This window comes from Astatotilapia calliptera, chromosome 2 (genome assembly GCF_900246225.1).
Source record: "Astatotilapia calliptera chromosome 2, fAstCal1.2, whole genome shotgun sequence".
NCBI classification, from domain to species: domain Eukaryota; kingdom Metazoa; phylum Chordata; class Actinopteri; order Cichliformes; family Cichlidae; genus Astatotilapia; species Astatotilapia calliptera.
This window is the reverse complement of record NC_039303.1, coordinates 13,583,516-13,595,933: the sequence shown is the minus strand read 5'-3', so window position 1 is coordinate 13,595,933 and position 12,418 is coordinate 13,583,516. Positions and strand designations below refer to the sequence as shown.

General features: G+C 43.5%; 1 protein-coding gene across 1 annotated transcript in view; it reads right to left on the bottom strand.

Annotated features, from left to right (window-relative positions):
- Positions 1 to 10,920, bottom strand: part of fat2 (FAT atypical cadherin 2) — a 98,865-nt gene extending 87,945 nt beyond the window's left edge. The window contains exon 1 of the mRNA XM_026185187.1: positions 10,648 to 10,920. The gene's annotated coding sequence lies outside the window, so the exon portion shown is untranslated. The remainder of the gene's footprint in view (positions 1 to 10,647) is intronic.
- Between the last annotated feature and the right edge of the window lie 1,498 nt (positions 10,921 to 12,418).

Genomic DNA, 12,418 nt, shown 5'->3' with positions numbered 1-12,418 from the left:
TATGTATTTTTTAAAAATTCCAATCCATTCTTCTTTTGCAGCATTTAAATAACCTTGATCAGATTTGATGGTTTTGTTACAGACTTTCCAAACAAGTGTTTTGCTTTTCTTTCACAAATGTGGGGATTAAATTGTGTTAAAATGTACAAAACAGTGATGTCATGTTTTGTGACGAGGACCCAGGCACAGAGAGACTTGATGAATTTAAGAATCTTATGATTTAATAAAGAAATTTGCAGACTTGCACAGAGATGGTAAAATTGTGATGACTGATAATGGAGATGAAGACAACAGAGGACGAGGACAGGGAGGACCAGGGGTTTAAATGCACCAAGGGGACAGTCAGAGGGAACTCGGGACAACGGGAGACATTTAAGGATGCAGGGACTGACAGAGACAGGGAAGAAGTCTCATCGTGATGAGGAAAGTTTACCTTGCCTGGATGGGCAGCTCTCTGGGTGCTCAGCACCCCCAAAGCTCTGATCCTAGAATCGCCCCTGGTCTTACCTTTAACTATTTGTAAGTAAATATAATTACATAAATTACAGGAGAATTAAGCCCTTAGTCGGAGCAGTATTATAAAGTGTTACCTGCTCAGCTGAGGTGAAAGCAGACGTGCCCGTTTCACTGCTTTAGTTTCTATGATAAGTTTTAAGGAGAAGCCTGAATCTGATTTCCCGTCATGTTCCTGACTCTTCTTCAGTGTTTGTTTTTTCTATTTAATTTCTCCTTTATTATTAAAAGGCCCTTGAACATCTCACTATACACATGCATAATGTCTTTATATATATTATTATTTTTTATCTTCACATCAAAGCAAAGCGTTGTGTTCTCAGACAAAGCTGTTTGATTCAGCCTCATGTCAGTCAAATCTAAACATTTACATGTTCATTTAGTCCAGTTTGAATATTTCAAGGTTAAAGCAATCTTATCAAATAAATATATAATATAATTTTTTAGTATAAGATAAAACAAGATAAGTCTTATATTTACCATTTGTACAGCAGCACTTAGAGACAGTCAAATACAAATAGATATACAAATTTAAACCACGTGCATGGGGACGTAGAGTAACGTGTTTTTTAAAGAGGAATTTTGAGCATAAAACAGGAATTCCCTGATCATGCAGATTTAGGTTCAAGCATGTCCTCTAATAGGATTTGAATTTTAGCATTTTTTTGGAGAAACTAGTAGGCCAGGTATTCTATTAAAAATTAGTTATTAAAGAGTGATTAATAAACACGTCTTGTTGAAGGAGTTTACGTACGACTGTAGTCTGCTCTGTGCCAGTCTGCACCTGCATATTGATATTACTGCATATTAGAGTATTGAACACAGTTTGGGAACATTAAAAGTCACAGGAGGAATCTAATGCTTCTTCATCTAGTGGTGAAATAAAAAGGACCAAAGCAGGGAGACGAAGATGGATTCGACCTTCGCTGGGAAACTGGAAAACATTATGAAATCCATTTGAATCTAATGAGCTTTGAGCCGGCCTGTAATGAACCTCACAAATCAGGATGATTTGTTTCATCAGCACGCGTTCATACACACTGCTCAGAGGGCTGCAGTGGCGCTGGTGCTCTGTTTTATCAAACACTGGATAAACGGACCACTGTGTGGGCCTTAGGATGCCATAAACTGTAAATGTTTAACATACATTTTGACCTGCGAAGGATAGCGTGCACGCTGGATCTGCAGTGAATTCTGGGCTGATGATTTAAGCTGTCTTATTTCTAACAGACTAAGGTTTAAAAAACACACGGAGTGCTTTTGGTTGAAATTTACAGGCAAAGGAAATGAAGGAATACATGTCATCCTTCACAGAAGCGCAGGTCAGGGAGAAGGGCAAATGCATGAGGAGGACCACAAGTTCTCAGCTCTTTGATCAGTAAGAACACCTCAGGTACAATTTAATTCCATGTGGATTCAAAATCCTAGCAGAACTTGAGCGAAAATCACTTAAAGGAATGTGAGAGATGATCTGCTCTGAAAGCAAACGGCCCCATTGCACAGGAAATGGCAAACTGTCCGTTCAGTGAGCTCAGCGCTTCCCCCTCAGACCTCATTTTGGGGCACAAACAAATGCATGGCTTACATTTCCACATCACCCCTATGGCTCAGGGTTCAAACAGAGCAGCATCTGCATCCTGGTCCCGCCCCGTCAGTCAGTGCGAGCTGGATGGGGTCAAAGACAGCTTCCTGTCTTTAATGGTCGCCGCCTCTGTTCAGCACTTTTAGCACAGAGGCCTGATGTGCATCTTATCTGCAGTGCTAAGTTCAACACAGTTGTGCATGCTGGTACATTTTTTCAGCAATCTTTAAGATCTTTGTTATTTTTTCTCGACTTTGCTGTGTCTCGGTTTTTATTTTTAGCATAATCTTTTCATTTCATCTTAAATTTCCTCGCATTTTATCAGATGTAAACTTCCTGGCAACACAGTATAAAGCAAAAAAAAAATCAATTGATCAACAACGTTTGCTCAGTTAAACTGACACAAACACTTCTTAAAACTCAAACTGGGCAACCTTTCAACACGCCGATTTAAAATCGGAATAATTTGCATTCATGTAAAAAACTCTGAGTCCCAGTGGTTCATGCTGACGTTAACATGTTTCTGATGATGTGCTGTAATACAAACACTCATTTTATCACTCCAAGCTCTGGATGATGTCACATAGAGCAGGTTTCTCTAATGTGGTCTCGTCACCTACCTGCTGTTTAAAACTTCTGTTAGCAGGGGGCAGCCAATCAGAGCTGAAAGAGCTTTATTAATAATGAGGAGGAGCTGTGGGGCACAAAGAAGGATTATTTTGAACTATTAATCATGCAAAGCTGCTTTGGAAAAGTCATAGAAAGAAATAAGAGATCCACTTTGAGGGCATTTTGTAGAAAACTCAGTTAAAGGTTTCAGCTGCATGTCAGAGTAAACAGTTCCTGAAACCAGATGACTTCCTCCACACCATCAGACACAAGGAAGCTGGCGGGTCTTATCACTGAATCTGGATTCATAGAACTGCCACAGGCCTCTGGAAAAAAATCCAGATATACTGGGCAGAGGGAGCGTGAGAGGAACAAAGTGTCCTCACATGGAGATTATCTCCTCCTGAACTGATCATGACCGTCTCAGACTCATTCAAAATTAAAAATTAAATTAAAAATTAAATCTGACTCATCTGTTCAAGGAAAGAAAAAAACTACATGAGGCCTCATCCTTGAAATACGTCACACTTTTCTCTTTTTCAGGCCTCGTTTTGCTTTGAAAAGTGATACGTTTCTAAAAATGGTTTATTCTTATAGTCTGACTTCCTGCATAAAGTGGAACCCTCCTCCAGCCTGCTCTGTCTAGTTCAGTTTTATTATAAATTAAGCCTTTTGCTCTTATGTTCTTACTCATCCATGCTACGAGGAGCTGAACATGAGTCACTTCACTGAGCGTGAAGGTAGTAGTTTGTTTCCTGTGTGACGACTCCTGCAACAAGTTGAATCATGGATCCGCAGAGCTGCCAGTCTGGCTGTGAAAACCTGAGGGTATTTTATAACAGGAGGGCAGGGCACATTGTTTCAGCCTGAAGAGCACAATAATTACGGCCATATGTTTGTACAAAAGCTTCTCCTCCAGGAAACTGCAGTGAAACGCAGAGCGAGTGAAAGGATCTCAGGGTTTTCCTTTTGTCACTGGAAACTATCTGGCATTATTCTTCCTCCTGCTCCCTCTGTGAGTGTATTAATCCCACCAACCCACTTCCTGCTTTTTGTCAGTGATTACACCCCCATTCTGAAAAAAGCGAGCAGAGACGAGGGCCCTGAAATTTAATATCCCAGTCTTCACATAAAGGAGTTGCTGAGGTGTAGGTGTTTCACAGAGCTGAGGTTCACTTCCATAAATGAAAACAGTGTTTTATTTATTTCTCTAACAGCTAAATCATCCATTTATACTACAAACCCAGGTACACATAGAGCTTTAGTCTCACTGCATGCACAGCACGGGAGCCTTTTTAGCTGACTTTAGGCCCATAATAAGCAGACCTACGATCATTTCTAGTGTTCAATTAACATAAGTAAAGTTAGATATTAGAGCTCCCGTGGAGGTTTGTTAATTCATCCAGGAAGTTTAAACAGACACAAAGTTCAGACAAACCTATCACTGCCATCCCGTATCTAAAAGCTGGATCCAGTGTTGGTTATGGTGAGTCGACCTGTTCGGTCCAGGTGTGGGACATCTGCTAATGGCGCACGGAGGAAACGGACAGAGAGGCTCAGCAGGTCGGAGGTTTGTCCTGCTGAGACCCCGACAGGATGCAGGTTCAGAAATATACACAAAACCATGTATTTAAGTCTGAGAACAGTTCCCATCAGCAGTTTTTACCTGATTTATGTTGTACTTGTTTACATATAAATACGAGGCCATGACAAGTGCACAAATTCAGGATGAGAAATCAGTGAAAGCTTCACAAAGCAACCGCTGTGTTAAAGCTAAAAATGATCGTTCTTATTATTGACAAACAGCTGAGCTCTGTGCAGAGCAAACTCGGCACAGCCGAAAGCTCAGTCAGGAAGCTGGAGACAGTTCAAACTGAAGCTTAAGCCTGATTGGCTCACGTTATTTCACCTGTGCCACCAATCAGTAATTAGCTGAGTACAAATCACTTACTGACACTAATCACCCAGTGTCCCAGCATGCCCACAGCTGCACATCAGTGAGCCGGTAACGTGGCGGCCTTTTTCTTCTGAAGCCACACAAACACTAAGAATGCGGTTTGAAGTTTTTATCCTTTAATGCGCTCAGTCGTCTGGGCCGAGGCACGGCGGCATGTTTTCCTCTGCCAGAAACTCAACTTACTTTCAGACTTTCATCTTCATTTGCATAATTGCAGAGTTCAATTTCCTTGGTAGCCATTAAAAAGAACAACAGAGGGTCGTTACACTGGGACAATCTCACACAGTAATGAGTCTGGGCTGCAGCGCCGGACCGTGATGGATGGGGAGGCTTCGCCCGCTGCCACTTTATTAAGTACTCATTTTTGTTTTAAGGTGAAAAAAACACCTAAGATCTGATGACTGCAAAGCGTAAAGAATGTCTTCCTCCTCCTTTAAGAGAAAAATCAGCCCCAAATGTCAAATTTGACAATGAGGTGCTCCAGCAGCTGCTCGCCTTCAGACGAAAGGTCGCTTTATGCTCTGTGACACGTGCAGCTCTGCAGCACATCGTTGCAGCTTAATGATGGAAAGAGTTTTAAAATTGATGAAGAACAGCAATCAGAGCGCAGCACATGAAACAAGAAGATGTCTCATGAATCATAAGTTACATTTAAAATAACATCGACGCCAGGTCCAGTTTCCTCAGAGGGGATTCAAGGTCTTCTTATTAATCCTGAAGAGTTGTCCATTATAATCCCCGCTAATCCCTGTATTGGTGCACTGTTTGCAAATTGTCAGCAGCCATTTGAAATGCCTGCTGTTTGCAGAACATCTATGCACAGTGTGTGTCCCTCACACAATCATTTCATAGTTTCTGATGCGAAAACACCTACAGGCTCATCTCAGACAGATTAGTGAGGTGATTTCAGAGGAATCGTCCAGGTATGGATCTGTCACAGTTCACAGGCTACTGCTGTAAAAATGACGAACACCATCTCGAACATGACCATCGCCGAGAGTGATTGTTGTTAGTCGTGGATGGACAGATGACGGGAAAGGCTCTCGCCGACTCTGGCTGGCAGTTTCAGTTCAATTCAGTTTTATTTCAATCACAACAGCAGTTGCACCAAAGTACGTTATTCTGTGGGTAAAGACCTAGAGTAATGCAGAGAGAACCCCAACAATCAGGGAAAAACCATAGGTTATTATTGATTAACTGTTCTGAAAAGTGAAAATGTGCAGCTTGGTTCACGTTTACATTCATGAAGCAGCAGACAGCAGAGCGACCACTGGCTCATGACTTTAAATAAACCTCCAGAAGCTTGGACTGTGGCCCAGAATGAGGCCGACACTCAGACGCTGCAAAGCTAGTCCTAACTGTAATGTTGGATTCAATGAAGCCAAACCTGTTGGAACTTGAAACTGACTATGAAGAAGAGCGAATACCAGCCAACCCCACAGTGATCAGTGATTATCAACAAGGCAGAACTTCCACAGCCACCCTGTCGGCCACGTGCAGCTGCAGTTTATCTGTTTGCTGTCTCAGTAACGTGCAGCATTATTGGTGCTTTCATACATACGCTGTGTTTTCTCATGAAGTCATGCCCCGTCTTTACACGCGATTCTGTCTTTCACCTGCATCCTCTCTGCTATTCAGACATCTCAGTTTCCTGAAACAGTCCGACTGATCGAGACTCTACCAGCACACAGTGCAGACTCTGTCAGTGTGACACATTTGGTCAACTGGATTTATTCCTCAGAGGACAAAACCAGAACAGAGATCCCTCCATCACGTAGATCTGTAAAGACCTCGGGTTAAGTTCAGGGACCAACCAGGTGCAGGATGGCTCCACGTGTCAGGTTAGGAGGGCTTTAAACTCTACATGGTGTTAAGTGTCAGTCAGCTTTTTTCTTTTACAGCCAGAGGTCTGCAGAGTGTTTTTGGACCTTCACAGGAGAAGTGAAACGTGCTCCGCTGTTTGAGGGCTGTTGAGGTATGAAGTGAAAAAATACTCAAATAAGAACAGACAGCTGCTCTTGTATGCGCTCCTACTTCCAGGTACCAATTAAAATCGGGCTCTTGGGCATCTGCCAGTCGGAGGTATGACTGACTGACTCCCCACCCCCATGACTTCTTCTTTTTGATGGAAGCTGCCTCACAGCTCTGCTCTCGCTTTATAGCTTTTTTCCTGCGTGATCGTTAGCAGAGCTCAATGACTGTGACCCCTGACCCCTGCACGGTCAGCTCCAGTCACCATCCCAAATTATTCACCTGTTCTCATATATAAATTAGTGCTTCGGGGCTTTATTAGGGGGACTTTATAATGAGGCTGAGAGTAACGTTACTCTGTGAGCTTCGTGGCAGGGCAGCTTGTTTTTTTATTTGAGCTGAAAGTCCAGCTTCCTCACAGTAATCTGATGAAAATCAGCAGTCTGGGCCTTTCTGGGGTGTGTTTAACTTAAAAAGCAGATGTTAAGCCCTTTAAGCAGCTTTCACAGCTGAAATTCAGATGCTGGATTTCGTCAGGGTGAGGCTACAATGGTGACCTCTGTCTGGAAAGGTCATGGCCTCCAAACTAACCCCATTCACACCCAGAGTGAAGCTGGAGCGTGGAGGCCTTTAGCTGAACGGTTATATCTGAGTGAGTTACAGTGTGGTAGGACTTAACCCGGCCTCGATGACCGACATCTGTGAGTGAAACCTCAAACGGAGAGTCCGTCAGAAATAAGGAGTTGAGGAAAGAGTGAGTGAAATGATTTAATGTTCTGGGTTTGATCAGAAATGTGTCCGACCTTTACTCTGAGCTCTGCTCTACAACAAAAGCAGAGACGCTAACCTCAGCAGGGGGTTTCAAAGAGAAACGTCCAATCTTCCCCGGTTCAGCGTACACGTGGGACTCCTCACCGTTCTGAGTCATAGGTGATCGTGACCAAAGGCAGATGAGAGCTGCGGTCCGGACATCAGCCTCGGCCTGCCATACCGGGCAAAGTAAGGTGGCCTGGCCTGCTGCGCGGAGACAGTTTTCTGTGAGAGAGACACTAAACAGGCTGGATGTGGAAAATCTGAGCTCTACTGTTCAGTTTTATAACTGGTGGTTTATTAAATGTTAACATTTTCAGAGGTTTTTCTGGTTTTAGTGGTCAGGATCATGCAACGTCAAACTGGGCTGTGTGTGTCCACCAAATCAAATGAGCTTTATTCAAGTACACACACACACGTGTGGTCACAGTGCGCTGACACGGCCAGAGAAGTTCAAAGATTGATAAATCAACCAGAGCTTCCCCACCTGACCTACACTATCTTTAACATATTTAATGAAGCCATGCAAACTTTTACCTCCAAATCTTTTTACTGTTTGGAGCCTTTGAAGGTTTTATTTTTATTTTTGAGCCTTCGCAACTTAATGAGGGTTCATGGATAACAGCTGCTATCATGTGTTGGTAAAAATGAACCTTTTTCAGACACCTATCCCACTGAACACGACCCCTCAAAGTTTACCCAGAATGCATTATTTTGCATTCAAAAGGCAGGCTGTCCAGGATGTACACATATGTACATCTGTCCAGGAGAGTCAAGGAGGCCATTTACGTGAAAAGGGAAAGACCATCTCTGAATCGAGGAGGGGGCCTAAGGGTACATCTTTCACCATCTTACAGTGCTGTGATTGCAGCCATTCCCCAACTCTCTGTGAATGGTACTCATGGTCATTGATCAGTGGTCATTGATCAGTGGTCATTGATCAGTGGTTGTTGATCAATGGTCATGAGAATTTGCATAATTATGATGAAGGTGACCTCCCAGCCCATTGTTCCTTCAGTGGGCTGGTTTCAGTCATTATGCACATGTACTGTTTTGGGGATTGGGGAAACCTGCAGTCAGCTGAGACTGAAGAAGTCACTTGGATGAGTGACGAAACGTTTCTCCCACAAAACGCTACGTCCAGATGAACAGAATGAACCTTTGGAGAAAAGTCTGACTAAACTATAGTAGTACCTGCAATTTTCAGAGTTTTTTTCAGCTATCTGCTGTCCTAATGACTCAAAAATCACTGTGTGCACTTTTATTTAATTTGCCAAAAATCTGCCCCAAGTACACTAACCTGTTTTTTTTCCTTTAAACTGAACGTTACTGCAGCGTTGCACAATCACACGTTTTTCCTTCATGTCCTTTTCCGTCTGCAGACTAACGACATCTGTGATCAAAATAAGACATTTTTCCTTGTTTAGGAGCAGCTCCCCTCCCACCCACGCCCGACAGCCACAGCTTTTACATGCTGCTGTTAAACTCTGTTCGAGCTCTGTTTTACAATCAAAGCTTTTACTGGTGGAGCATCTGTGAGAGATGTGGCGCTGCACCACTGAAGGCCCTCATAAAAACTCTCACGTCACAGATATGTGTGTGTGTGTGTGTGTGTGTGTGTGTGTGTGTGTGTGTGTGTGTGTGTGTGTGTGTGTGTGTGTGTGTGTTACAGTGGCTGTGAGAGACATTTTTAACCCCTTTGCACCCAGCGTTTACCAAAACAGATCACCTGAACAGGTACGAAGCCACTGTGTGAAGGTATGAGTCATGTGATGTGAGGTTGCGGGACTGTTTAAATCACACAGGGTCACTCTTGCCTCACAGCACTGTATTTACAGAAGTTCCACAGGATGCTAACAGGCAGCAGCTATCAGTCAATCAGGCTCGTTCGGACTCGGTGAGGAAGAGGAGGAGAAGTGTGTCGCTGCTCTGGTAGGCATGTGTGTGTTTGAATCAGGGTGCATGTAACCTCATTTTGCCCTCTCAGCACTGGTTTTTGATCCTGTGTAATCTTCTGTGAGACATTAGCTCAGTCCCATCAAGAGCCCAGCAGGCTGGACTAATAGCTCCCAGCTAACCATCCATCTCTCATTTATGGCGGGTAGTTTCAGCCACCCTTCCAGCTACGTCTTTATCTCAACAAGTCATTACAACCGTGTTATCAACGCTGTCATTAAATGGCCCTGGAGAAATGACCCATTGGTCCAGACGGAGCGCTTGGCTTTGAAATACCAGCAGAACATCCACTCCTAAAAAACACGAAACTCCATTTACTAGATTTCTAGTAAATCTATTACATCCCATCAGAGATGTGGCATCTGGTTACTCCACCTCTGACGGGATCACCAGCTAACATACAGCATGTGCCGGCCTGGCTCCAGGTGTATCCAGGGTAAAATCCTTACCAAGTCAAACATGCCGACCAGAGAACGGGCAGACAAGCTGCTGTTCCAAATCCGCTAAGGCATCGAACAAAAGAAGAAGAAGAACAAGAAGGAGATACAGCTGTTCTCCAGGGTCACGGCAGCCAAATTACAACTGGACACAACACAGACTCTGTGAGGTCAAGCCAGGTTCAGGGCAAAAGGGAAAGTGTGCTTTTAGAGAAGTTATGTGTTTTTGTCCTTAAAGGTTATCTCGCCTCCATCGGTTTCAAACACCATGACTCAGTTTGCAGGCAGACCCTGCAGGCGGATACGGGAGCACCTCAGCGCCTTCTAACCCTTATTTCAAAACCATCAAATTATTAGCGCACTGCAGAGGCTGATTTAACTGCTCATACAGTAAATCAGCTTGAGGACAAATATGAAGACAAGGCCGAGAAACTTTGGCTGAAGCTCAGGACGTCAGCCTGCATGCGCTGACATGTGCTCCTTCACTCTCCTCCCATACAAACGCTCGGAGCGAAACCTGTCAGATCACACACTTCACACACTCACACTTTCATCTCTTTTCTAAAACGTGTCATTTATTCTCTGTGTTAAACCTCAGACATCCTCCCAAGGAGAGATGCTGCCCTCGGAGAAAACCTACATGTGCTTTAAAACTGAAGCAAAAACTGAACTTTTCTCACATGTGAGCTTCATGTAGTTTTCAGCTCCTCTGTCCTGTTTAAAGCTCCTCCTGACTATTGTTTTGTGACACTGAGGTGCTAAATAGTGGTATTATTCTTCACAATAAACAGCAAGCAGCGTGGAAACCTTACCTGACGTCCAGTTAGACGTCTTTTCCAGGAATTCCTCTTTCTCCTCTCCCGTCACGCTTCGGAAACTTTAAAAGAAATCCTTTGCTCGCACGGCGACAGCCGTCGTCCTCCCATCACAGTTTGGTGCAAAGTTCATGAGAAAAAGAAGACGAGTGTACAAACATGCAGAGTTACAGGAGTGAGTCTCAGCCTGAGCGCCTTCAGAGGATCTGCACCAGACACACACCTCAGCACTCCCTCAGGATCTCATCTCCACCCACTTCTTGCACTGTCCCTCCTCTCTGTCAGTGCAACACACACACACACCCTCCATGTGCCCAGATCGTGGGCTGCCCCCCCTTTCTTTGCCTGTGGGTTCAGGCCTTTGGGCCTCAGCCAGCACTGAGCCTCTGTGGTGAGTGCATATGTGTGTGTTTCTGATCCTGTACATCCAGTCTCTTCATTTTTAACATTTCTCTTATTGCAAATATGATTTTTCCTGAAGGGTAAAAACAAATCTGAGGACAGAGCTCACAGACCTTCAGCCAAACCCAGAATTCAGTAAAACATTTCGATAACACTTTCTGTTTAATCCACAGATCTGAGACACTGATCACGTGACCTCAGTGACCTGCTGAGGAGGTTTGGATGTAAAAGCTCATTGATGTACTCTGGTGATTGTCCATGCAGAGGTCTGAAAGTCGATAGCAGAATCTTAAAGTGGGGTTGATGGGCAGCAAGTCTGAATGTGAGCACTCTGAACAACCTGGGAGGTTGGTAAAGACAACACAGTGATTAACTATAATCCAGATGTGATGAAATAAAGGCACCAATAATAATCTCCACCTCAGAGCCTGACACAGAGGAACTCAGCTTGGTAAAAAGTGAATAAAACAAGAGTGAACCAGAGATCTAATGTGAGCAGAGTCAAAGAGTCCTTTGTTGCCTAAACCATCATTGTTTGTGATAAATAACAGTAATATAGTTCAAGCTGCCCAGCAATACATGGGTAATAAAAATCCAATAATGTGTTTGATTTTTACATAATGAGAACATTTTACAGGTGCTTTTTCCTTCAGTGGAACAATGGAGCTTCAGGAGGTGCAGGGGAATCAAACGGCCCCTGGCTATGTCCAGATGTTGCAGAGAGCATGTCCTCACGACCCTCACCTGTGTGGTAACCTCTGGGTTTTTCAGCAGGACAACGCTACAGTACACAATGCCCGCAGGACAAAAGACTTCTTCCATGTCAATAATATCACTCTTTTGGACCATCCTGCTTGTTCCCCTGACTAAATTCAATTGAGAACATTTGGGGATGGATGGCAAGGGACGTTTACAAAAATGGACAACAGTTCCAAACAGTAGATGCCCTTCATGCGGCCGTCTTCACCATTTAGAGAAATGTTCCCACTCACCTCATGACAATGCTTGCATCAACAACTTTGGGAACAGTAACGGTGGAGCTACTCATTACTGAGTTCATGTTTGGAACTTTGATTTCTGTTTTGGGGGGTTTACAGGGTTTTTTTTGGCAGTGTGGTCCTAAACTTTTGATCAGCTGTAAAATCTGTTGTAGTTTAAGTGTTGTTTTCATTAAACTGCATGCTCAAAAAATGTTCTGTGTCACTCCCATTTCTTCTTGTTGCATATTGAAGCTCTACTTTGAACCTTGTTAAGATCCAACCATGCAAATTATGTTTTTTGCCATTTTTCAAGTGGTCTTAAACTTTCAATCGGAACTGTATAAGCAGGATTACATATTTTACTTTAGTACAATATTTTTGCAAAA